The sequence below is a fragment of the Corvus moneduloides genome, chromosome 3 (genome assembly GCF_009650955.1).
Source record: "Corvus moneduloides isolate bCorMon1 chromosome 3, bCorMon1.pri, whole genome shotgun sequence".
Lineage (NCBI taxonomy): Eukaryota > Metazoa > Chordata > Aves > Passeriformes > Corvidae > Corvus > Corvus moneduloides.
Window position 1 is genome coordinate 32560878 of NC_045478.1, and position 24688 is coordinate 32585565.

A 24688-nucleotide genomic window follows, 5' to 3' on the forward strand; every position below is an offset into this window, starting at 1 on the left:
CATGCTTAGTGGATGAGGGAAGGAACGTGGATGTGTCTACCTGTACTTTAGTAAAGCCTTTAATTCTGGCCCCACAGGATACTCCTGGAGAAGCTGGCAGCCCATGGCTTGGTGGTGCACTTTTCACTGGCTAAATACTGGCTGGATGGCTGGGCCCAGAGAGTGGTGGTGAATGCGAGTCACAGCCAGTTGTTGGCTGGTCACTACTGGGCTCCCCAGGGCTCAGCATTGGGGCCAGTCCTGTTTAATATATTTATCAATGGATGAGGGAATCAAGTGCACCTTCACTGGGTTTGTGGGCAGCAGCAGCTTAGATGGGAGTATTAATCTGGTGGAGGGTAGTAGAAAGGCTCTGCAGAGGGCTCTGGACAGGCTGGATCAATGGGCCTGAGGCCAACATTATGAGGTTCAACAAGACCAAGTGCTGGGTCCTGCCCTTGGGTCACAACAACCCCATGCAGTGCTACAGGCTGGGGCTGCAGAGCGCTCAGTGGAAAAGGACCTGGAAGTGCTTGTTGACAGCAGCTGAGTATGAGGTGTGCACAAGCGGCCAAGAAGGCCAATGGCATCCTGGCCTGTATCAGCAATAGTGTGGCCAGCAGGACCAGGGAAGTGATTCTTCCCCTGTGCTTAACACTGGTGAGGCTGCACCTTGAGGCATTGAAGGGCTGGAATGAATCCAGAGAGGGGCAGTGGAGCTGGTGAAGGGTCTGGAGCAAAACTTCTGTGAAGAGCAGCTGAGGGAGCTGGGGTTGTTTAGCCTGGAGAGGAGGAGGCTCAGGGGAGACCTTATCACTCTCAGTGATCTTAAGGATCTTTTCCAACCTAAACCATTCAGTGATTCTGTGATGTTGTTGATTTACAGCATACAAAAAAGCCTGAAGAAAGACCCTATTGCAAACCTACCATGTTTTTGTAGAGCCTCTGTAATTGTGAAGAGACAGGAGAGTGGAAAGCTGCTTACAAGCTTTCTGGAAAGTTTCATTTGGTGTTGAGGAGGAAGGACCGTAATTCTGAGGAGGCCCTTCTGTATTTCCCTACAGGGATTTACTGGTTTGCATCCTTGATCTGGTGTATGACATCTACAGTGTGATGTAGGGCAGCTGACAAATCACAGATACTGTCTGTATTACTAGCTTTGTAAAGCTATAAAGTTTGAAATCTCTGCAGAAAGGGACACACCATGCAGTGTTGTTTCTTCAGGACACCCTTAGAAATTAAAGGCAGGCTTCTCATTTGCATCCTTCATACGCTGGAAAGCTCCCTCTTCAAGGAGACTTGTGAAGCTCTGTGAGCATTGTTTACCATGGAAATGCTTCTGTACCTCCTATATTCTGAAAACAGTTTATTTCCTGGTATAATTGTTTTGGTCATATAAGTCTGTGGAAAGATAGTTTATCTTGATTATTTGCCACAAAAGTATGCCATGCCACATGCTTCTCCAGGACCTAGTTGTCTGATTAAAAGTTTGCCATGCTGAAAGAAAATCAAATAGGAACAATTGTAACATTATGCTCTGGTCTAAAAGAAGAGTTACTTGCTCAAAAGCAATTTACTTTTCTCTTGTTTTTTCAGCTTGGATACCTGTGGAATTAGTGACCCTTCTAGACATGATTTCAAAACCGCTTCAGGGGAGAAAACTGCTTTCAGTTGGTCAGACGGTTCTGTCGTAAAACAATGGTGATATGTTAATATGTATTGTTACTGCAGTTTAAATTATTTTGCTTTTTAATACTTCAAAGCTTTTCTGTAGGTGATGGTGATGATAGCTTGCTTTTCAAATGTGTGCAAGTTGTCTATCTTCATGAAGCAGATCTTTAAGATCAGGGGAACAGCAACACTAAATAAGGGCACAGAAAATCCCCATCCATCAGTTAGAGTAGCTAGGGAGGCATGAATGAGAGAAAATATTTCACATGGAATATTCATGCTATTCTGAATATTTTTAAGTCTTTGTATGCTAGCACCCAAAACCACATTTCAAGTAGTATTTAAAGATTAGGAATCTGCTGATTTAGAAGATCAATGAAATTAAAAGATAAGCTGCGATGAAGTGACAGGCTTGAAACAGTCTAACAACACTTGTTCACACAAAGGAAAAACAAAATGAAAAATTTTACCAAAAACTAGTTAGCACCAGAATTTTGGGAAATGTTATTTATTACTTTTTTTTCAAATGAAGTTTTGTGGGTTTTGAGCTGTGATTTGTAGATAACTTTAAATCTTTTGATTTCAGTAGCAACCATGCTTTTGCTTCACGCATATGTTCAGATGGAACACATTTGAATTCTGAACTGGAAAGCACTTAAAATGAAGTACAGCTTGAGTCCAGAACTGGACTTGCTGCTGATCACGTCTGTAACTGTGAAGGTTTTAGGTTTGATGGATGAGAGATAGACTTCAGATACCATAGGGATCTGCATAAAGTAAGGACCTAAACAGAAAAGCAGACCATTTCTTTGGAGTTACCTGAAATGAAGCTGTGTTGGGATATGCTGTGTTGTTCTTCTGTAATTTTCTTTCTGTGTGTTCACAAGGTATTACAGTCGTAAATATTACCGTATCCCGCAGCCATAGGGAGGAGGAGAGAAGATCCAACAGGCAGGAATTTTGCAGCAAGACTGATTTATTTAATTATTTTACAAACTCTTTTATAGACTTTTTCGTCATAGCCTAATTGGACAAAGGATCAGCCACCCCTTGGGGGTGATTGGCTAAAATCCTAAAACATCCATTGTCAAAATATTTTTCTGCTGTACCATAAACATAGTTCTACAAGGTTGCAGGTGTTCATGGTTTAGAGAACTTCTGCTAATCTCTTCATGAGAGAGAAAAGTATCCCACAGCTTAGAAAACAGCAGGGAAATTCCTTGCTAACAGCATTTTTGTATCCACAACAAGGCACTTATTATCATTGCATTTTGCTTAGATTTAAAAATAGAAATAGTGATAGCAGTTTGGAGAGGGAGCGTGTTTTTCTATCACTTTGGGAGAAACAGGCTGCTTAGTTCATAGGTTACAGGTTATATACAATAGATAAGAGAAAAAAAATGGTATGCTGTGTTAGGCAACTTAAATCTTTCCTTAAGGCTTAATTTGATAGCATTTCGGATTTTCAGCCAAGCAAATCTGTTTGTGAATATCCTCTGATATTCAGGGATTTTTTTGTTTGTTTGTCTTTGATCAAAGAAGACAGAAATGCCCACAAGCCAAAGTGTTTCAGAAGTCAGGTAGAAAAAATTACTGAGTTTGGCTATGATGCCTTAGACCACATTTTGGTTTTACATTTTTGTACCTGGAGTCCTTGATGTTTGGGTAGATGTATCTGACAGGACTTACCATGACCAGGAGTACATGTGCATAGTGTACCAGCTCCCCTTAAAAAGTTTGGAAAAAGTCAGATGGTAACGAAGTTCGAGCTCAGAGGAAGGCTTTGTACTCCTAGTACATGTATGTTGGTCAGGAAGCCTGTTCGAGAAGATTCCTTTGTGACTCTTTCCTGTAGGAGGAGGTGTTCCCTTCAGCGGATGAATAGAGACAGCTTGTCTTAATGGAGTGATTCGTAGTACAGAAAAAATCTCTCCAGTGTGACTTTACTCCTTCTCAGCAGAGGAATGATGACCTCTCCTTCTGAATTTCCAGGGCAGAAAAGGAGATTAGAAGGTGTTCTGTGTGTTTGATACTGTCTGCATCTGATAATGTTTCCTAGGACCACAATATTTTCTTTGTATTATCTGAGAAAACCAGGAGATCTGTCTAGGTAGTAGAAAAGGAGAGAATGCTTCAGTAATTGCTCTGCTGCTTAGTGTCTAAGGGATTTTCTTAGGTTGCCTTTATCACCACCTTTCTGCCATGTCTTGGTGTAATTTGATATTTTTAAATTTTTTTTTTTGCTTGAACCTTGCAATTTCAGAGAGATAATTCAGTGAATTTGACGTGTTGTGATAGAAGCCAGGAGAAATGCTTTTTAAAAATAAAAAATCCAGTTAATTTTTCTTAGACTACAAATACAAAAAATGAACTAGTCATGTGATTGTCTATTGTTTTCAGTAGTCAGAGTTAATGCTTTTCTGGGTGCCGTGACGCTGCATTTCAACCCAATCAAATCAAATTATGATTTAATAAGTTATTTTCAGATTTAACTATTCCATTGTTTTTTAATGCTAGGAACAGTTACAGGGAGACTTGCAATGTCACTGCAACATATTTTTTATTATATAATTGAAATGTGCTTCATTCTGAACTGTTTCAACATCACTTTTTTGTGGCAGAATTTACACAGCATGTAATTTTATCCTTATACTGCATTATCTATATTCTAGCTACTCACCCAATTAAGAGAAGTAAGAAAGAATACTGAGTCAATTAAATGAGCAAATTGACTGTTCTGAGGGTCTGTTTAACACGCTCTTTTACATCAAAACCAACAACATTTATCTGATGGAGAATTTCTTTGATTCTGACAAAAATGACAGCCTGTTACACATCTATGCTGGAGATGTACAGTGCTTCTTCAAAATACTGTTACAGTCGACCAACAAAACATTCCAGCCTTCTGTGGACAAAAGAGCTAGGAAATATACAAAAACGTCTTTATAAACCACAATTATCTCTTTGGAGTGCAAGGTAACTATTATTTTTTAGGTTTACAATATTTGAGGAAGAGAACAGTTTGAAAGTGTTAAACCACTTTACCACCACCCTGTGGTAAAGAAATGAGTAAAAAAAAAAAACTATAGAAAATTAGCATTATATATTGCAATAAAAGCATTAGGCAATATTTTATCAGCTTGTGACCAGTATCATAGAAACGACTCATTGATTAACAGTGTTCTGGGTAAATAAGCACACTTCAAAATTTTGTATCTCAGTGTTAAATGCACATGTAACTTTAAAATACGGTTTTAGCTTGGACTCCTGCCTCCATATTATTAGCATTTAAAACAAAAAAATAATTAGTCCCCCCATATTACTAGCATTTAAACCAAAAATCGAATTAGTAATTCTAATTTACTCATGTTAGTGTTAATTGGATTCCGTCACAAATATAAGTGATTTATCATCTATCATGGGTATAAAGCATTGGAAGGACAAATAATTATTTAAACAATTATGTCTATTTTTACTTCATTGGTTTGGTAACTTGGTATGCCTTTTATGAGCATCCTGAGTAAACTGTAGGTGGGTGAGAAATTAATTTCCTAAAATTATGTCTTTTCTCATGGTGGTAATAGAAAGTCAATATTTTACAGAGGCAAAGTTGATCTGCCACAGGTAAGTGTGTATTGTTGTATGGAAGATGCTAAATGTAATTCCAAAGTGGTAGTGTAAATAGTGACTATAAATACATTTATTAATCTAAACTCCAGAAAAGTCAGACAGGAAATATGAACTCAGTAATAGCCTGTCACTTTGAATGACATGATAAAGCAGGATTGAAAATGTATCAGTAAAATAAATCCATAGCTAAATATGCCTGGTAATATATAAATAGTGTTTTGGAAACAAGATCTGAATCTGTGCTTTAAATTATAAGTAAACCCCAACCTTCATCTAGGAAGGGGAAATGTTCTGTAATGAAGTGATCATTTGATAAATTTTTTTAGTTATTAAAAATCAAATTTAGTGCTTTGAAAGTATTTCCAGTTGGTGTGTTCCACATACTTGTACGATACAAGCATAGGACTAATGCTGAAGCAAGAGAGCAGATCTGGAAAAGAAGTAAGATGACGGAGATGTTTGCTATATAAGGCTTGCAAATGCCAGTGATTTTGCTTCCGACATCTTTGCAATATGTCCTTCTGCATTTCCATGTTGTTATTTAGAAATCTCTTAAAATCATTGTACAAGCAAAAAAGCTTTAGCTTCGTTTAGTTCAGCTTGCTTTACTGAATTGCAGTATTCACATCAACAACCAAACACACCATAAAACATGGCTGGAGAATTAAACCTGCATCATTCCTGCATCCATTTTAGCAAAGGATGATAATTAAGTTGTTCAGAATGGCTGAAAGGCAAGAATCAAAATATTGCTTGACTACCTCTGGAGGGTGAATAATTACATTGCATTGCAAATTGTGATTTCAAGTGAGAGATTGCTGCTTTCCCTTCATTGTGGAATTTTTTGGTTTGAGTTTGGGAGGCTTAGTTCTGACACATCTCAGATTTTTCTTCTTTGGTAATCCTGTATTGATTCTTGTCTTCCAGCTACAAGGAACCAGGTGAGACTCCTGTCGGCATTTGCTTTTGTTACTGAAAGCTAGTAAAGTGATAGATTAAGTACCAGCAATCCTTTCCTCTCTTTCTTTCTTTAGTGCTGATTCCCATCACAGTCTGCATTTTCAAGCATGTGTGAGTGTGCCATTCACAACTTTGATTTGGAAAGCTGGTATTCTGGAGTTGGGGGAAGTTGCTTTGTCACCGTTTTCCTTACACTGAAGTTATCTCAATAGGAGTTGCTAGAATTAACTCTGCAGCTGCTTTGGGACTTCTGCCCATATGGGAAAGCATGCAGGAATGGTGTCCAAGATGTATGGGGCTGGCTGAAGAGAAGTAGAGCTCAGAGGGGAAAAAATCCCCTCTTAAGGAATTACAGAGTGAGAAATTACACTACCCAATTTTTTTTTTAGAGGAGTAAACCACACGCTTACAATCAAACCAAGCCAAGATCTTAGTCAGCAGATTTTAGTGATACCCTGGAGGTGGGGTTCTGGAGGTACTCTAAGGTGTAAGCAAGAAAGAAGATTTTTCTTCATTTTACTTTGCAATATTCTGATACTGCAAGCTTTCTGTTTTCATGCTTGCTTCTTCACTAGATGATAAACTCTGCTACACAGAATGGAGTAGTTTCTGTTCCTTTAGAACTTTGCATCACCTTAAGCCGAAGCTACTGCCGATCATACATTGTTAAAAAGTATACCTTTAGAGCTGTTAAATTTCATTAAGATATTTTGTTTGAGACTGTCAGTGTTTGGAATAAATGCTTTGAGAATTTCTGGATTTTGCCTATTATAATTTCAAGAATGTTTTAAAAATATAAGTTTTTAAGTTCAAGGTATGTACTTCACTTCTGCTTATGCACTTCAGAGTGGTGTTCTGTAATAGACATATTTCATAGTACTGCACCATATAAATATTCAGAAAAAGTAAGTATTTAAAATTACATCATTAAAATTTAATCTGAAAGCAATATTCCTTTTAAGTTATTGGCATGGCTTTTTGCAAGAAGTGGAGAGTGTTTCAGCAGCTAAAACCAGCAACCTCCCCTATGCCAATTACATGGTGCACCCTTAGATCATACTGTATGCAACACCAGCTTGGCACTTTGGCTACCAATGGCATACATATTTTAAAACAATTGTCCCGTTCTTCAAAAATTCACACAGCTCGCCACTACTGTGCTGTACATGTGACCTGATTTCATGTTCTGCTTGCTTTTGTATGCTGTGGTCTTACAGCAAAGTAAGCAGCAACACTGGAGAAGAGAGAAAGAAAATTCCCATTGACAGTGTCTGTGCATAGAGCACTCTCCCATTTCCTGAGATGGTACCAGGCTTTTGGATAACACTGTTCTTCATTCTTTAATTGTCCAGCTATACGGACTGAGTTATTTTTATTCCCATCAGGGTGGACTGTAACACCCTTATCGGTAGAATGGAGATAATTCTATTTTTTTTTAAAGCATCTTGAAATTTGTCAACTGAAATAAAAGCCATTTGAAATAGTGAGTAGATCCTTCCTTCCTTCCTTCCTTCCTTCCTTCCTTCCGTCCGTCCGTCCGTCCTTCCTTCTCACTATGGTGAATTATCTATTATTATCTTGTAGTATGTGGTCCATCTGAATCTTCGTCTTCTCTTTGAGCACCTTGATGAATCTTGAAAGGAATAATTTCAACTCTTTAGAGCTCCTGAAATTTTAATAAGATTACTTGTACTGATAATATACTTCTCTCTCTTGTTAGAGTATATATTTGAGGTAAATTTGATTGCTTCTTTAAGCTACATGCATCTTGAGAAATTATCTTAAAATAATTTGGATTTATTTTGCACTACCCTAAGCCAAATGATTTTTTTAAGCCTTAAGCATAGTGTGAGGCAACACAAACTACAAGCCATAGTAGCTTTTTTTAGGTGTAGGTAATATTGAACCAAATCTTGGGTTGATTCTGATATCAGAAGATTGTAGTTAGAGCTGGATTTTTTTGGTTGCCTTTTAAAGTTAAAAACATGAAAAAGATGCTGAATGTAAAAACTATTTTCGATGAAGCAATAATGGCAAAATAGAAAAGCAGTAAAATGGAAAGTAAACCACTTTCCCACTGCCCTGCCCATTGAAGTGAAGACTTTCCAGCCTTCTGGTGTGCTGTGGGATGTGCTGCTCTGAGCAGTGTTTCTCTCCCTTGTCGGTAACTGCATGGTGTATGGTGTGTGGTTTTTCTGGAGGACAGCTGGCTGTCTCAGCTACCAAAGAATGAAAAAGCTCTCAGAAAAATACAGCACATTAGACTAAATGCCTATTAACTTCATGCCATGTGAAGTTCATGAAGTTTCCATCATTGAAGATAACCAAGAACCTGGTTGGACATGGTCCCAGGCGACCTGCTGTAGTAGACCATGCTTGGAGCAGGGTGGGGTTGGATGAGGGACCTCAAGCAGTCCTTCTGAAGCTCAAGGATGCTATAAAGTGATAAGTGATATAAGTGATTCTATAAAATTAAATTCAGCAGAATTCACCCAAATCAGGGCATGTCTGTATGTGTTAGTTTTCGTAGGTCTCTGTCTTTCTAAATGAGGAATTCTTTATGAAATTGTCAAAATAATTTCCTGGATTTTTATTTTGATTCAGTTTGAGTTCCTATATCATCAGGATAACAATATTTTAAGTGTTATAGTTCTGTGTAGTTATTTTAACATCCTCATTACTGTAATGCTTCAGTACCATGTATACAATGCTTCGTTTCTTGGGAACTTCCATTAATATCTCTTACAGCCCTGTTAAACAAGTATTGTACTTTGAATTCACACAATGCATAATCATTTTACTCAGCCAGATTCACATTCAGCCAGAGGTTCATAAACTGTTTTACTGTTGACTGGATGTCACAGTCAACAGTGTCAGAAGTGACTGACACCACCATTAGCAGTGGTCTTGACAGCAACTAATACTGTTGGAATGGGAAGTGATGTTTTCTGTGTCAGGCTGCTTGCCAGTCTGAAGTCATTAATGGTACTTGTACTCAGAACAGCTACTCTAATGGCCTTTGCTTAGGGTCTGCATTATGGTAAGTCCTATTGCTGTAATTCCAGTCCTCCTACCAGACCTCCTGACTGGCAGAACTTGGAACACAGTACAAATATAAATGTTGGCTTCAAATGTTAGTTTCTTTTTAAGATAAATGCTTTAATAATGCACACCATTTTTACTTTCATTATTACTCTTGTAGATTTTATTATATGAACCAAGCATATTTTAGGGGGACCTTAACTGCCCTTAGGAGCTTTCATCTTGTTGAAGTTATGGGAAATAAAGCACTTGCCACTTCTGAAACTACATGTATAGATAGATCTCTGTTTCTGCTTCTAATATAACATGACAGGCAATGCAAGGAAAAGTCAGCATCTGAAAACTCATAACTCTGCAAGTGGTTTGGGGTGAGATTCTTCTCATATATATTTTCTTGTCATCTGAACTGTCTTCTAGTCAGTGCTGTTAAAAAGTACTTTTGAGGGCTTGTATACCGAGAAAAGCATGTGTAATAAGTTGAATGGTAATCTTTTGTATCTTCCTTTTTCACCATTAACTGTTGAGAGACTGCAGGTGACTAGTTCTTTGTTTTTAGAAAACAAAATTACTTCAGAATAATTGAATCACTATTTCTCCCCCAAACAATAGGGCTTTAAGAAACTTCTGTGTATTAGCACTGACAGCTGCTATATTTATGTAGGTCATTTATTTGTGTCTTTACTTCTCCATCTCAAAAGGAGAAATGAAATAATTATATCATAGAAGGAGGGAACCTCCGCCAGGTGACTCCACTCAGAGTTGAGTCTTTGAGTGAAGGTACCCAACTTTCTTCAAGCTGAACAAACTAAGTGATAGCACAAACCTTCCAATTAGCTAAATTTATGTTTTACTAGACCAGACTCAGATAATCTAAAACAAGATAATTGTTGTAGGGGAAACTCTGGTCTGCTAGGTGAATCTTATTATTTGCGCCTATTAAAAAGGAGGAATTGGTCCAACTTCAAAATTTTCCTGAGCCATGCAAACCATGTAGTTTCCTCTCGTCTCCAGAACAGTGCCCTTCCTTCCAGTCTGTCAGTGGTTTGCCTTGAAAGTCTCCCTGGCAGCTTTTCAAATTCAGATTTCTTCAGTGCCCTCCCTTTCTGGTGGTCCATGGCAGGAGCTGCCAGTGCAGAGCAACTCTGAGGAGCAAAGCAGTCTCTTGTGTGGCCCCAGGGAAGTAGGCAGAGCAATGCAATAGGGTGGCCTTCCTCCTCTTCTTCACTTGCTTCCTTTCTGGGTTAAACGCATATAAGGTATGTACATGATAAACTGAAAACAAACTGAATAATTCTACCATCTGTTAGAAGCCATCAAAACAGAAGTAGGATAAAATATGAATTCATAATAGCTTTAAAAATATAGTGCAGTTTGGAGAGTAAGCAGGTGAATGTTTATGTAACACAGCTTGCCATGGGAAAACTAAGCCATGCATTTTTGATGTGTTAATGATTTTACAGCTTCTTAAATAGAATTGGAGAAATTTATCCAGATACCATTTCAAATAGTCACTGTCATCATAGAGCTAGGGAAGGCTCGTAGGTGCCTTTCTTCCTGAATAGATGGACAAATACAACTTCTGTAAATTGCAGCATATAGGTATTGCTGCCCTCTTTTCTTTCATAAATTAGTGGGTTTAATTAATCTTTTTGTTTCTGGTCGAGTTGCTTCTCTTTTGGCTGACTTCACTCCCTGTAGGAGCCGTTCTGTCCAGTGGTGCAGAAAACCATGTCTGTGATAAGAAGCTTGATGAATCACGAACAGGGATAATTTATACAGAGAATTGTTCTTGTATTATACAGGATATGCAAATGAAATGGGTCATGGGATAAGGATTTGTGTAGTGGGACTTAGTACAGACTCACTTCTGAGACCTGGAAATCAAGCATGTGATCTACAGTGGTGGGGGAATACTGATCTTTTGGTTACGTGTTTACTTATGATAAGCTTGGCTATCATTTAGAAGGTTTCAAAGAGACTAAAGGTGTTTATGAGCAGTGTAGTAACCAAAGGGCTGGCTATTCACCAAAGTCATCTACATTCCTTTTCTAAAAAAATTATTTTACGGGGAAATTATTTTTATTTTTCTCTGCGATTTGTGTGTGTGTGTAAAAAGGCATATTGCAGAACTCTAAATTTCTTTGGATTGCTTCTGAACAAAACAGAAATTTTGGCAAAGGACAACTTCTAGAAGGTTTCCTTAGCTAAAATGTTAGGATAAATAGTGTCAATCCTGAGAGAATGACAAAAAAAATCTGTTCTTCAGGAGTGAAAACTGTTCTTCACAATATGGGAGTTTTCTGTGGGCTTTGCCTTTCAAGTGTGAGATGTTTCTGGAATTCAGGCCATGGTTTCACAGTAGGCAAGAACAGAATAAGGAGAATTCTTGATCTTAAGTCATTGCATTAATACAAATTAATGTGAAAATTGGTTCCTTTGTATTACAGCATAATTTCAGAATTGGTAGCTTATGGAATGTACTTACTAAATAATGTCTGTCTAGTTGAATAGATTTAATTGTGCTTCACTGAGAAGGATGTAACACCCTTTGAGGATTTCTTTCTTACCAATAACATTCGTATTTAGAAATATGTATATGTGCAAAAAAAATTTAAAGTAATATCCTAAACTGTTAACCTAAAATTAAGAATGTGAATGTGGAAAAAAATTATTCATAAAATACATCAGATGGGCTATTTATTGCATTATGATAATTAAGAACATATTTTTAATGAATTAAAAACCATTTTGCAAAAACCAGGTGGTGCTAAAGTTGGAACTGAGTCAAGAGACGTCATACTTGCAAATGAGGGAAGCAGTGATAAGTAACACAATGTGCTGTTGGTAAGAGTTGTTGACCCAATCTACTCTGTGCTCTTCAAGTCATCCATTAGATCTTCAAACTACAGCATGTGTCTCTTACAAAGCGTAAACTGTTTCTTGCTTGTTAACTGTTTGTTAATAAAGAATTAAGAGTCTAATAGGATAAGCTAGAATGATGCCCTTTCTCATGATTTCAAAGAAAAGCTATTTTAGTCTATTCAAACAGAAGGAATTTCTTTCTTGTCCTAATTGGAGGTGGTTTGTCCTAAATAGAGGGGTTTACAGATGTGCCAAAGCTGGCCTCCAGTTCTACCAGTTCCAGCAGTCAACTGGAAGGATGGACGCAAAGTTTGTGCACTCAGGTATATATGACAGGAGCACAGCCTTTTAGCTGTGCATAGCACTCCTCTGTTTTCTGTTACATATTGGAGTACTTCCTGCTGCAGCGTACAGCAGAGTTGTCTTTTGAACTATTTTACAAAGAAAATGCCAGCCTATTAAGCAGTTGCCTTGCAATGAACAGTATAGAAAACGGAGTGTTGGTGTTAATAAATGTTGCCTGTCAGCCTCAGCAGTCCTATACTGTCAATTTTCTAGTAAACAGGAGCCCAATGTGAATGATACTTGGGTTATTTTCAGCTAACGCATTCAGCAAAGATAGTGAGTAGTTAGATAACCTTAGGGCATTTTTCATAAGTCTCTTCCAAGTAGTTAGTGTGTTCAGCAGTTGCATGTGTTCAGTGCTGTCTTTTAGTACACTGGGTGCTGGGTCCGGTACTGTTTAAGCTCTTCATCAATGAGCTGAACTGCAAGACAAAGTGAACCTTTAACATGTTCACAGATGACACAAAACTGGAAGGAACAGCTGATGCATGAGATGAGTGTGTTGCAATTAAGAAGGACCTGGACAGGCTGGAGAACTGGGCAGACAGAAATGTTAGGAAGTTCAACAAAGGAATATGCAAAGTCTTGCATCTGGAGAGTAATGACTATAGGCACTGCCTAGGGAATGAACATCTAGAAAGCAGTCTTCAAGAGGAGGACCTGGAGACTTCATCCTTGGAAACCTGCACTAACTGACCCTGCTTGAGCAGCAAGGTTGGACAAGAAGATCTCAGGATGTCCCTACCAACCAAAATGATTCTCCATGAGAACCAGACTTTTTACACATACTATTGAAGCAATGCATTCAAGAGACAGAGAAGTAACAGAGAATGGAAGGGGAGTATTGGATATTTTATCTTCATAAGCATTTTAAATTTCCCATTTGGTAAAATGGAAACTTTGAAGATGACTTTCTTTCCTCTAACGCATTCCTGGAATCTTTTGCCTGGGCCCGCTTGTATTTTCTGTCCATGGGTTTCTGGCAACTGCTAGTGCAGCCATCCTTTCTCCAGACCCAAGCATCAACTTTTCCTTGACAGGTGATTTCTTCTCATCTGATGATATCAGACTTGCTTGGCCTTTGGGTTTTGATGGGAGCTTCTAAATTCTATTTATTTATTTGTTTATTTAACATCCTTTTTGATTCTAAACAGCTAAACAAAGTTTCTGTTATAAATTGGAAGGGCCAGTTGTAGTTCTCTCCTGACTTTCTAGATCAGATATTCTTTGCCTTCTGGTCCTGACTCTTTTCCTACTTTGTGATGGGAGACCTGGTAGAATTGAAGGAAGATATCTTTGGGCTGATGGAGGGAAGCGTAAAGAGAGTGAGTCTGGGACACAGTGATTTGAAAGACAAACTGACTTAGAAGAAGGGGAAATGAAATTAGTAGGATTCATTGGTGGAATACACAAGAGGGAGGAATACACGTTAGGCTAGTCAGTAGACTTAGGGAAGATATAGCAAGGTAGAGCTGTGGGATATTTGTATTTGCATAGCATTGGTATATGTAATTTTATGTGAGTTTTCTCTCAGACTTTGCAATGGTTTTCTAAAAGTACTACTAATAATAGGCAGGGAATCTTAAGAAAGTCATGATTTAAAAAAAATAAGTGGGAAGTGGAAACATTAAATAGAAAGTGGAAAAGCATAGCAGAATAAGCAATAGGGAAGAAATAGCACAACCGAAAATCAAAGGGATGATTGATGGAGGAAGAAGATGGCAGTAGTGGGATACGGTGTGAGAAAGAACTGGAAAAAAGCAGCTGCCGTCTCTATCTATGAAGGAATCATGTTGAAAACTGCTCAGTTGCGTGCCAGTTATATGATTGCAGTTCCTCACTGTAGATATTTTCTGAAAAAAATTGCCACTCCCAACATTTTAGAAGGTGTTATGGAAGGCTGCTATGTTTTGAAAAACGAATTAAAGAATAGCAGCAGTTTCCTGATTTATCTCAATTGACAAAGATTAGTCAGCTTTAAATGTGTGATCTAGGTGTGCTTATTACCTGAAAAAAATAATAGTCATTCATGAGTTCTTTTTTAATCATTTATTTGTGCTACAGTGTTCTCTTCCACCAGGGTGCTGAAACATACTGGTTTTCCCTGGGAAGAGACTGCCCTAGTGAGGTGAAAAAACTGGCTTTTTATATTAAAAAAAAAAAAAAAAAAAAAATCAAGTTTGTCAGCCTCACATTTAAGTTTTCAATCTCAATAGCATTTAAGTAACAATCTCAATAGCAAGGGGCTGGAGTTTAACTCTTTAATATGTAAAGTTACCTGGAGAAAGAGTAATGTTGTTTTTTCCAGAGGAACCACATTTAAGTTCAGTGCACTTTTTCTTTAAAAATATTCTTAATAATTGCTCATGGATATGCAGATCAATGTGAAGAATCTGTGTATTGATGTTAATTTCAAACGAGATTATTCCTTTTATTTTTCTTGCTTTTAGATGTGACGAATTGCCAAACTCTGTTATGTGTGTACTGATGTAATGAATATTTTTCTAGTTTCCAGGGAGTTTTCTTAGTGAGCTGATGTAGATCTTTGTTAATGGGAAAACATTTCAATCCTTGAGGAGAATTTAGCCTCTTACGACAGCCAGGTCTGGTGTGATGTAGTGCCACAAGTGTTGGCATCCACTTGTCTTTTCCATCACCAATTTATCTCATCGTCATGTATTTTCTCATCATCAGTTGATGATGATGTGTGATCAATAGTAGGACACTAAATTTTTCTGTGCAGAGTTGAGAAAAGTGAAAAATTGGTGGAACACTTCATTTTTAGCTGGTATTATTACTGAAAATATTTCGATGCCTTCAGAGAGAGCATGCTCAAGAAAACAACATAAGTGGTATAATATTTATTTCCACTGGCATTGCTTCTATTTTTGGAAGCAGGTCTCATAGAACTCATTTTACAGGAAAAGAATACAAATTATTTCCCCACTCCTCACCACTGCTTCTCTGTAATTTTTTTCCTCTCTTCCCATCCTGCTTTTAAAATTAGACTTCTAAGAAGTCTTAAAAAGCAGCCACTGGGGGACATGTTCACTATATCTACTCCTCTTCTTGCTCATTGAGCCTTAAGTTACATGATTGAAGTTGGGACAGCAGTTGCAAGCAATTGAATTGATGAGTTGGAGGAAAAGCTAGCAGGTGAATTCAGCAGGGTGTTCTTTTTATGATGTAGTTCCTTGATTGCCAAGAAAACAGTGCATCACATTTTTTGCAGATAGTTGATCCAGGTAGTAACACGAGCTCCATCTCTAAGCCATTAATCTGTAGGAAATCTGCAACTGGAAGTGCATGGGGAGTGGAAGTGGGTGGATGATGCTTTGCTCCTTGGGAGTTTGGTTTACAGGCTAGGAAGGTGATGCAGGAGGTGAAGTTGGTAGTTTGATTATGTCTGTGGGATCAACTATTCAATTTTCATGAAATTATCAATTCTATAACACTTGGGAAATAAAATCCAAAAGAAACTCTTGTCTTCCAGGCTGCTTTTTGACCCATCATCCCACATAAATAATTCTGGATAGAATTAATAATGTAGATATTTGGTGTTTGAAAACAGAAGATGTATGCTGTGAATTAAAAAAATATGAAGGTAGTTATGTCAAAATAAGATGTTCACACAAGGGAAAATTTTGTTTCTTTCCAGAGGAAAGAGGAGGTGCTACTGTTTTATAAATAATAAAAGGTTCTGTTTGCCAGAAATAGTCTTATGTAAGTAGGCATAGCTGTTCTGTGTAGAGAATCAGATAAAATTTTGGTTTTTAAGTTTCCCCATTGCTAGTAAAAGTGGCTTCACATCTTTCCAGTTTGGGTAGTTTTATGACATCAGACTCTAGGAATTTCTATTTATGTTTGCGTACACAATGAAATTAAAAAGCAATGAATGTATACAAGTAGCATCAGTGCCGTGATGAAATGCTCTTAAAATAAGTATGCACAAGTAGAAGTGTCTAGAGATATAAAATATTCAGAGGGTTGAATTAATGACCGAGAAAGATGGTTTGATATTTTGGAAGTTTCTTTTTTAAAAAATAATCAATTATGTATTAATGTAAAGCTGTTTGATTAGCTGTCGGCAGTGGGTGTTGTCACTGTGCCGGTCAGGGAAGAGTTGGTGTGAGGCGGCTGCGCTCCGGCCTGAGGCCAGACTGGCTTATCCCAGGCTGGGGCACAGGATGGCAGCTCCTCGGGGTGCATGGTCACTCAGAGGCATGGGAAAGGCACGTCCTGCTGCTCTGCAGCCCAGGGGGCTCTCCTGGGATTGTGGTGTAGGCAGCCCCGACTGGCTGGTGCCCTGGCTGGTGCCAGGATTTCTCTGGGCTGACTGCGGGAGGTGTTTTCCTGCTAGCCTAAAGCCAGTGCCTCTCCTGACTCCTCCTTCACAGTGACCTCTGAAATGCATGGTGAGAGTAAAGATGGAATTGTGTGGTGTCATTTAGAAGTAGCTTCTAGTAGGCAAAATTTTTTAAAGTAGATTTTGGAGGAAGTAGAAATCATTACTCGTCAAAAATGAGCTGTAATAGAAGATGTTCTGACATTCATTTCAAAATGCTTTTTAAGGACTTTTTCTGCAACTTTATATGAAACCCCATCTCTCCCCAAGTTCATTGTATAATAATACCTTAGCCAAAAGAAAGTTTCCATGTGTTTCTCTGTGTGTGTGTGTGTATATATATATAGCTAGTTAATGGTCTGTGTAAATAAGGATTGTACTTCTTGTCTAAATGATCCATCTTGCTGATACTGCTGTGGAGCCTTATCCATTGTTATCAGAGCTGAGCTTTGGAGGCTGGATGCTCATTTTGGTGAAATCTCATCTGGCCTTTTTTTTAATACATTTTTTCTCCTTCTGGCAGAACCCAGATCACACTTACCGGTTTCAGTCAAAAAATCACAAAATCAGTGTTAATGTGCATTTCTCTCACATGAATCTGTAAATGGTTTCCCTTTTCCTTGATTTCTGTGTTTAAGACCAGTCCCAGAGAATGGCCTAAATATAGGTGTAAAGGTCATAGAGTTCTGGATTAGCAAATGTCATTAAAGCACTGTAGCGGGTTGAGTTCGAAACCGGGCAGAAACACCAATTTAGTGTAGTGGTTTTGGTTCAAAATATTCATTACTTACTTATTTTCCTTCTGTGAGATAAGAATTAGGAGAAAGCAAAGCAGGCACAAACCTTAAACAGTTGCAGTACAATGAAAGAGTTTTATTACTAATAGAATTAAAAGTAAAGAGAAATAACAAGAAATTAAAGCAAATCCCCGCCCCCCCTTTCCAGCACTTCTCTCCTTTTACCCAACTCACACAAAGGATGACAGAACATGGGATGTTAGTCAGTGTTCCAGTTCTTGAAAAGTCTCTCTCTCATGCTTAAGGAAAAAAGGGTTTTCTCCAGTTGCACGTGGTTCCCAAACTGCCACCAACAGCAGACCCACCCGGAAACAATCAATCTGCTGTGGTATTAAGCATCTCTTCCATGAAAAATCTCACAGTTCCTTCACACTGCAAAACATGGGCCATCACATGGAGTTATTCATCTTTTTAAGGATAAGTTATTTTGGCCTTCACACAAAGGCTTTCTTCGCCACAAGTCTCTAAAAGCCTCTCACTGCTTCTATATAGCCTGGCATAGGCACTCTTCATAATCTTCACAGGCCACACGAGGATTCTCCATCCTCCCATGTACTTCAAATGGATTAGAGAGACAAACAGTTTGTGGTATTACAGTTTCTTACCACGGCATGCAAGAAGGTTTTTTAAGCTGCGCGCCAGAATCGCGGCACCGCCCTCTTTTCTCCCGTCGCCATTTTCAGCTCCGTCCCACATGACTCACTTCTCTTTCTCCCTGACTCTGGAGCCGCCATGTTGAAGGGTGTTCTTGTTCAGGCTTTACGGTGGAGAAAGCCTCGCTCCCTCTGTGCTGCTGGCTGCGTGGTGTCCTCTTCAGTTCAGCACGGAGTGTGCTGGCTGCAGACAGGAGGCTCTGCCGGCTCCCGTTGACTCCGCCGGCTCCGCATGGAGAGGAGAGGGACCCGCCTGTCCCCAGAAGCCGCGCTAGATGGGTTTAGCTGTGGCAGTCCATGGCTGGTTTTAGCTGTGAGCAGTCCATGGCTGGTTTTAGCTGTGTGGCAGTCCATGGCTGGTTTTAGCTGCCTGCGGCTCTGGGACAGTTCCCCCCAGCAACCCAGGGTCCGTGCCGCAGCATTGGGAAAGGGGGAAAGGGGCAGTGGCCCCGGCCCGGCGGGGCCTGGAGGCTCGGAGCTCACCCCACCATCCAGCAGGCGAACTCGGACAAAAGGCAATTCCCGCCTTTCCGTGCGGTTTAAATATATAAATTGTGAGAAGCGTCATTAGTCTAAAAGACTGTCCATCAACTCAGGTTCAACCCCTACAAGCACCTCTGAGGTTTTAATCTTTCTGGGATGTATATGTAAAATAAAAGTGAGAATTTTCTGGATTATGTTTTTAAGCTTTAAAAGGGATTGTTTCTTTAGTTTAAATTTTCTCCATGGAAGCTGCCATTTTATTGATGCCATTTAGCAGAGGGCCCAGATTACAGGAGCATGCTGAGAAGTTTTTTGTAGAGAACACTGAAAATCAGAACATTCTAAGTTGTAAAACATCCCTCTGACTTTATTTTCTAGTAAAATATTTAAAGGTTTCAGTATTAACCAAACTAGGTACCAAGTTAATACCATGGAGCTTCAGTCTTCCGGCTTTTTACTAAGACTACATACATGCTATCTTACACAGATTGTTCAAAGCTAGCAGGATGGTTTTGATCAACCACCACTTCAAATCAGTGTTTTTTGGTACTGGCTTTTATATGATGTGATAGTATCACTGAATAATCTGACACAGTATTTTCGGAGTATGTGTGATATCGACTCCTTTTATTTGGGTAGCAGCTACTCAGGCTAGTGAAGAAACAGAGATTTAAGCTTTGTCTTATCTCTAACAATATCATGGTATTTTTGTGTTAAGATTCTTTTTTTACTACTGCTGTCCCACAGATGGTGCAGGCACTGACCACATGCCTCTCCAGCCTTTTTCATCATGGAGTTGAGAAAACATTTACAACCCCTACTGTTCGTTAGGCTGATCAAATACATTGAAATTTATTTGGTATTCTGTGGTGGATGTGTATTGCCCTGCTGACCTTAAGCTAACTTCTTCTGTATAATGAAGGCATGTAGTTATCCTTCAGAACTATGGTCTTGGTGTCAAGTGTCCAGTACATAAAGTCGAGGACAGAACCTCTCTCTTCAACATGTTAGAGGAAAATGGTGAAAATGGACGTACTGCAAGGACTGCCTACAGTAGGATATTTGGAAGCCTGTCCTGAAAGTGAGGAAAGATAAAGTCAGACCTTAAGGTTTTCCAACAGTACTGGTCTCTTCATTCATGGTTCAGCCCATTTTCTCTGTGTTCTCTTCCCTCTCTCCTCACACTCAATTTTTATTAGAATCAGATGTTTTCAGCAGTCACAACTTAAAATCTTTAGGTTTTTTGATTGATACATACCAGTCTGGCATTTCTTTTTTAGTTGAAGATTTGCATCTGCCAGACATCCCAGGGTACTCATTTTGTGACTTCCCAAAACAACTCAGGGGAAAAGGTGCTTTCCTTGAAATTCTTACATGCTGTACTGAAGGGGAAATGTCAGTCTAAAGATGCCCCTTAGGTCTGTCTCAGCAACTGATTATGAGTTAATAAAATCCTAGTTCAGGAAAACTGTTGCAGTGACCCAAAAAGCAGCTCTCCTGGTGTAGTGATGGTGCCTGACACTCAGACAAAGAGGTGTGAAAAAACAGCAGGTGAACTGCTCAACATTTCTCCAGGATTTCTATCCTGAAGACATCTGCAGGGTTTCTGCTTCTTCTCTTCTCTTTCCTGACAAGTCTTAGGAAGTGGGATCAGAAGAAAATAAACTCCACTCATTTGTTAGGGATGTTGTGAATCTGAATTTAAGCTAAAGAAAAGTTATGTGATTATCAAATAATATATAAATTACACAGTTGTTTGAAATTGTAAAAATCAGGTAGTATGATTTAAACTATTGCTAAGTATTTTGACAGCAGTGGGTAAGGGAAAAAAAGAAGAAGGCCTTCTTTAATAATCACAATCATGTTAGCTGAAATGCATTTTTGGTTCATTAATGTGAAAACATGAGTATCTGCTGAAAAGTAAGTGGGAAACTTGGCACAAAATATGTTATATTCTATATTCTTATATATTATATAAGAATATTATATGTTTCTTGGTTATTAATTTTTAAGATTCAGTTCGTAGTTCTGATTCAGGAGAGTGATGTGGAAAAAAATGGGATGTAGAGAAAATGACAGAAATTTTAAAGGTAACTTCAGGAAATGGACTTTGTGGAGCAATCTCATGAATATTCTCTTGACCTTTTTGATGAATTTTGATTTCTTAGATTAATTTTATAGGGTGTATAATAATTTTAGTCAGTCTAGTAAAAATATTTTTTTTAGTTTGAGAAAGGGAGAACTCTCTTCAAGTACTGTGTTTCTTTGGCTCATTTCTTAGCTGCTAAATGCTTCCTCTCTGGGTACAACCTTTCAAAGATCAGCAAAGAAAATACTAATAAGCCATGAGACTGTTGCTGCCAGTCTAATGTAATTCCCTTTGTAGTGAAGGCAGAACAGAAGCAGAAAACTGCAGCCAATTCTCCACAGGATGGAGGGAATGCCTATATCCTGGCTTCAGTAAAATGGAAAAAATGATGGAATGGAATTAACTGATTATCTGACAAAAGTAGCATATCTTACTGAAATTCCATTACGTGAAAGTACACAGGAACTTGATCACAGTGGAGAGACTGGGCATGGAGCGTTCTCTGAATATGCAAAAGTGCAAGCAGCTAAGTTAGCCAGAATATGCATGTATGGATAAAGAACAAAGAGCATTCTGCACACACAGACATGGATTGACCAGATCTGAGCCACTGGAAGATGTCTTGCTGCTATGCATTAACAGAAAATATCTTTAAACCCAGCTTATCCAACTTCACAGGGATGGCTTTGGCATTGGAGAAAACTTGTTTGACAACAGATGTAATCCGTCAAACTGAAAGGGATCTTGTTTAGATGAGAGGGACAATCATTTTCCTTGGTCTAAGTGGGCTTTTCAAATGCTGTTGGTTGATGAAATGTTAATCTATATGCTAATTTTATCAGTAGGATCTTAAAGGCTCTAGTGGCGTGTGACTGTGTCAGTTTCTGGACCCCAGGTCAGATACAATCTGTGCAAAGTATGGAATTGACCTGAAATTTTGCTAGATATAGAACATGTTTTAGAAATCATCTAAGGAATTTTTTTGCAGTGGTTCCTACAAATCTTGGTACAGACGCAGCTAAGGTTATGGAGGAAGCCTGTAAATGTAACAAGATTTCTTTTTGTCATCTGGCAGTCAGGAGTGATCCCTGATGACTGGAAAAACGTAAGTGTTGCACCTATGTTGAAGAAGAACAACACCTACAGGGTTGTTGGTCTCTCCACAGTATCAGGGAAGATTATGGAACAAATTATTTTAGAACCCATTTCCGAGCACATGAAAGACAAGAAGATGTTGAGAATAGCTAGGAGGGCTTTACTAATGACAAATCATGCCTGACCGACATAATTGCCTCCTACAAATAACTGGCTCTGTAAACAAGAGAAATGCAGTGAATGTTGCTTGAAATGTACTTCAGCAAGTTCTCCAGAAAAGTCTTCAGTAGTATCCTGATAGACGGCTTAAGGACTGGTGAGTGCTGGTTGGATTGCTACATTCCAAGGTTGGTGGTCCACATCCAAAATACAATTGGCAACTGGCTACTAGTGCTATCCCTGAGGAACTGCTGCTGGGGAACAATGCTGTTTGATGGAAAGTCTCTCATTACTACAGACTTACCTGGCAATCACTGGACTCTTGGCTGAGCTTGGCTACCATCACCAAACCTGTTTTGATCTCCGTGTTTGGGCTTGGGGACTTGTGGCAGTTAAGTAAAACCTTATAAAATGAAGGCCTTGTTGCCTTTGTAAAATTATGGCTCAGGCCTGTTAGTTCGGCTAGAGAAGGACTGTGAGAAAAGTCTGTGAGAAGGAAAACAATTAGTTTTTACCCATGAAAATGTAGTATCAACAGAAGCATGAAAGTTAAGCAATAGAAGGAGAAAAACAGCACCATATCCGCACCTGTTATTTTTCTGAATACTTGAATGCTTATGCTATAGGTAGTCAATGGTAGTGTATTTTGGTTAATAATAGACAATGAGTCTATTGTAGTAGTTTAGCAGCCAATGAATCTGTAACAAAAATGATAATGTACAAAAGATGTATAAAAGAGGCTGCTTTGTTTAATAAATGGCTTTTTGGCCCTTGAAAGAGGCACTGTCTCTGTGTGTCGTGACCGCCCCAACAGCGACAGGGACTGGCTGCCTTGTCACCGAGGCTGCCTGGTTGTCTTGCTCAGTGGCTGGCTCCCCTTGCTTTGCAGAGGTACTCTTGCTGCTCGCAGACAATAGTGCATCTTCAAAAACCATGCTGTTCTGAGCAGGGTGTTGGACTAGATGAAGCCCAGAGACCCCTTCCACCCTACATGTTTTTTTATTCTGTGAAATGTGGCTGTGCTCCAGCTGGCCTTTCTTACAGCAGTCACAGTGCTTTAAATCATGTTGACTGCTTTGAGAGGCCTTAGTTTTTGGTATTTAGTTATTTTTTGTTAAAATAGATATAGGTTATCAGGCAGCCATCTGTTGAGATTAAATGAACAAGGTGAACTTCATTCTACTTTCTCTCATAATGAGATGTAGACAAAGAGAGGGGGCAGATGGCTGGGGCTCTTCCGCGGATTTCAATGGAGATGCCTAGAGGTCTTCTGAAGGGGCAACCTTCCACTCTGCCAGAGCTGCAAGGACAACAGTCTGCAAACTGTGGTGAGCAGGCATGTCTGTCATGATCGCTGCTTGTCTCGGTACAGCTTCATTTCCACAACACCTGTGTCCTGGCGTGGCAGACAAACAAGTGAGGTTTGCCGTCCATCTTACGCCTTGTGATGGGGTGATGGTTGTGCGGCTGCCCCGAGAGATTAGCTGCCAACAGGGGAGGCTCAGTGTGTTTCTGTTCAGCTATTAACTGTGCTTCACAGTGGGAGAGGGTGAGAACGAGTGTGTGCTGCATAGCCTGCTTCCAACGCCTTGGTCTCCCTTACAGCAGCTCAGAGAAAAGGTGCTTGCAGCCAAGTAGGCGTTTCCCCTAATATCAAACCCATGTGATGTGTGCTTGGCACAGCAAGTCTGGGGTTGCTCCTGGAAGCCAGGCATACTCCGAGTGAAAGTGACTGTGACACCTTTGCACCCGGCTAGCTCTGCGACTGGGGGACTGGGGCAGGAACCTCTGCTCTCTCCTCCTGGAGCTGGTTCCACTGGCTTGTGGTGGAAATGAAAACAGATGTGGCAAGAAAAAATGATCAGATGCTTTTAGCTGTTTTACTGCTGGCACTAGGATGCCAGGCAGGGTAGAATCATTCCGCATTTTGCTGTGTTACCTTAATTCTGCTCCTACACAGTGCTAATTATAATCCTGATATGATCTAATTAAAAAAAAAGAAAAACAACCACCACTCCTTACACTGCCTGATTGATTCTAAAGCCATGAAACAGTGAAAGCTGAGCAGGCTTAGCAACTCTGGAGGATCCCTGCTGCAAACTCTGACACATACTTCGTGAATCCTGGGTGGAGAATATCTAAGAATAAACTGGGTTGGTAATTATGAATATTGTCAGTAAAATCTCAAAAAGTATGATTTCCAGATAATTTATATGAATAAGTAGATGTGCATGTGATGGTCTGTACACAAATAAGCAGCTGCAGGTATTTTTGGGGGAAGATGACTGTGCAGCCATTTTTGTATTTGAAGCTGTTCTGAGTAGGGAGTCACTTCATTTGTACTACGGTTTGTAATTCCAACTCTGCCACTAAAACCCAGTGTGATTTTAATGGTTTTTAATCTACATTTGAATATTGCATGCTTATTTGTTTTCTCCAGAGATTTGCTATTGATTGAATTCTTAAATGGTGTCCCTGCTGGCAGAATTGCTTCCTACTAGTTAGCATCTGTCTGCAGATCAGGGGCTCTGGGTTCATATCCTTGCTTTCACTGACACAAATAGGATAGCTTAGCACA

General features: G+C 39.2%; 1 protein-coding gene across 49 annotated transcripts in view; it reads left to right on the forward strand.

Moving 5' to 3' along the window:
* Positions 1-24688, forward strand: part of RIMS1 (regulating synaptic membrane exocytosis 1) — a 316131-nt gene that overhangs the window by 69942 nt on the left and 221501 nt on the right. Inside the window, exon 1 of one of the 49 annotated variants that reach the window (XM_032104796.1) lies at positions 1581-1680. The exons of the other annotated variants lie outside the window; for them this stretch is intronic. The gene's annotated coding sequence lies outside the window, so the exon portion shown is untranslated. Of the gene's footprint in view, positions 1-1580; positions 1681-24688 lie in introns of those variants that run through there. 49 annotated transcript variants of the gene reach the window in all.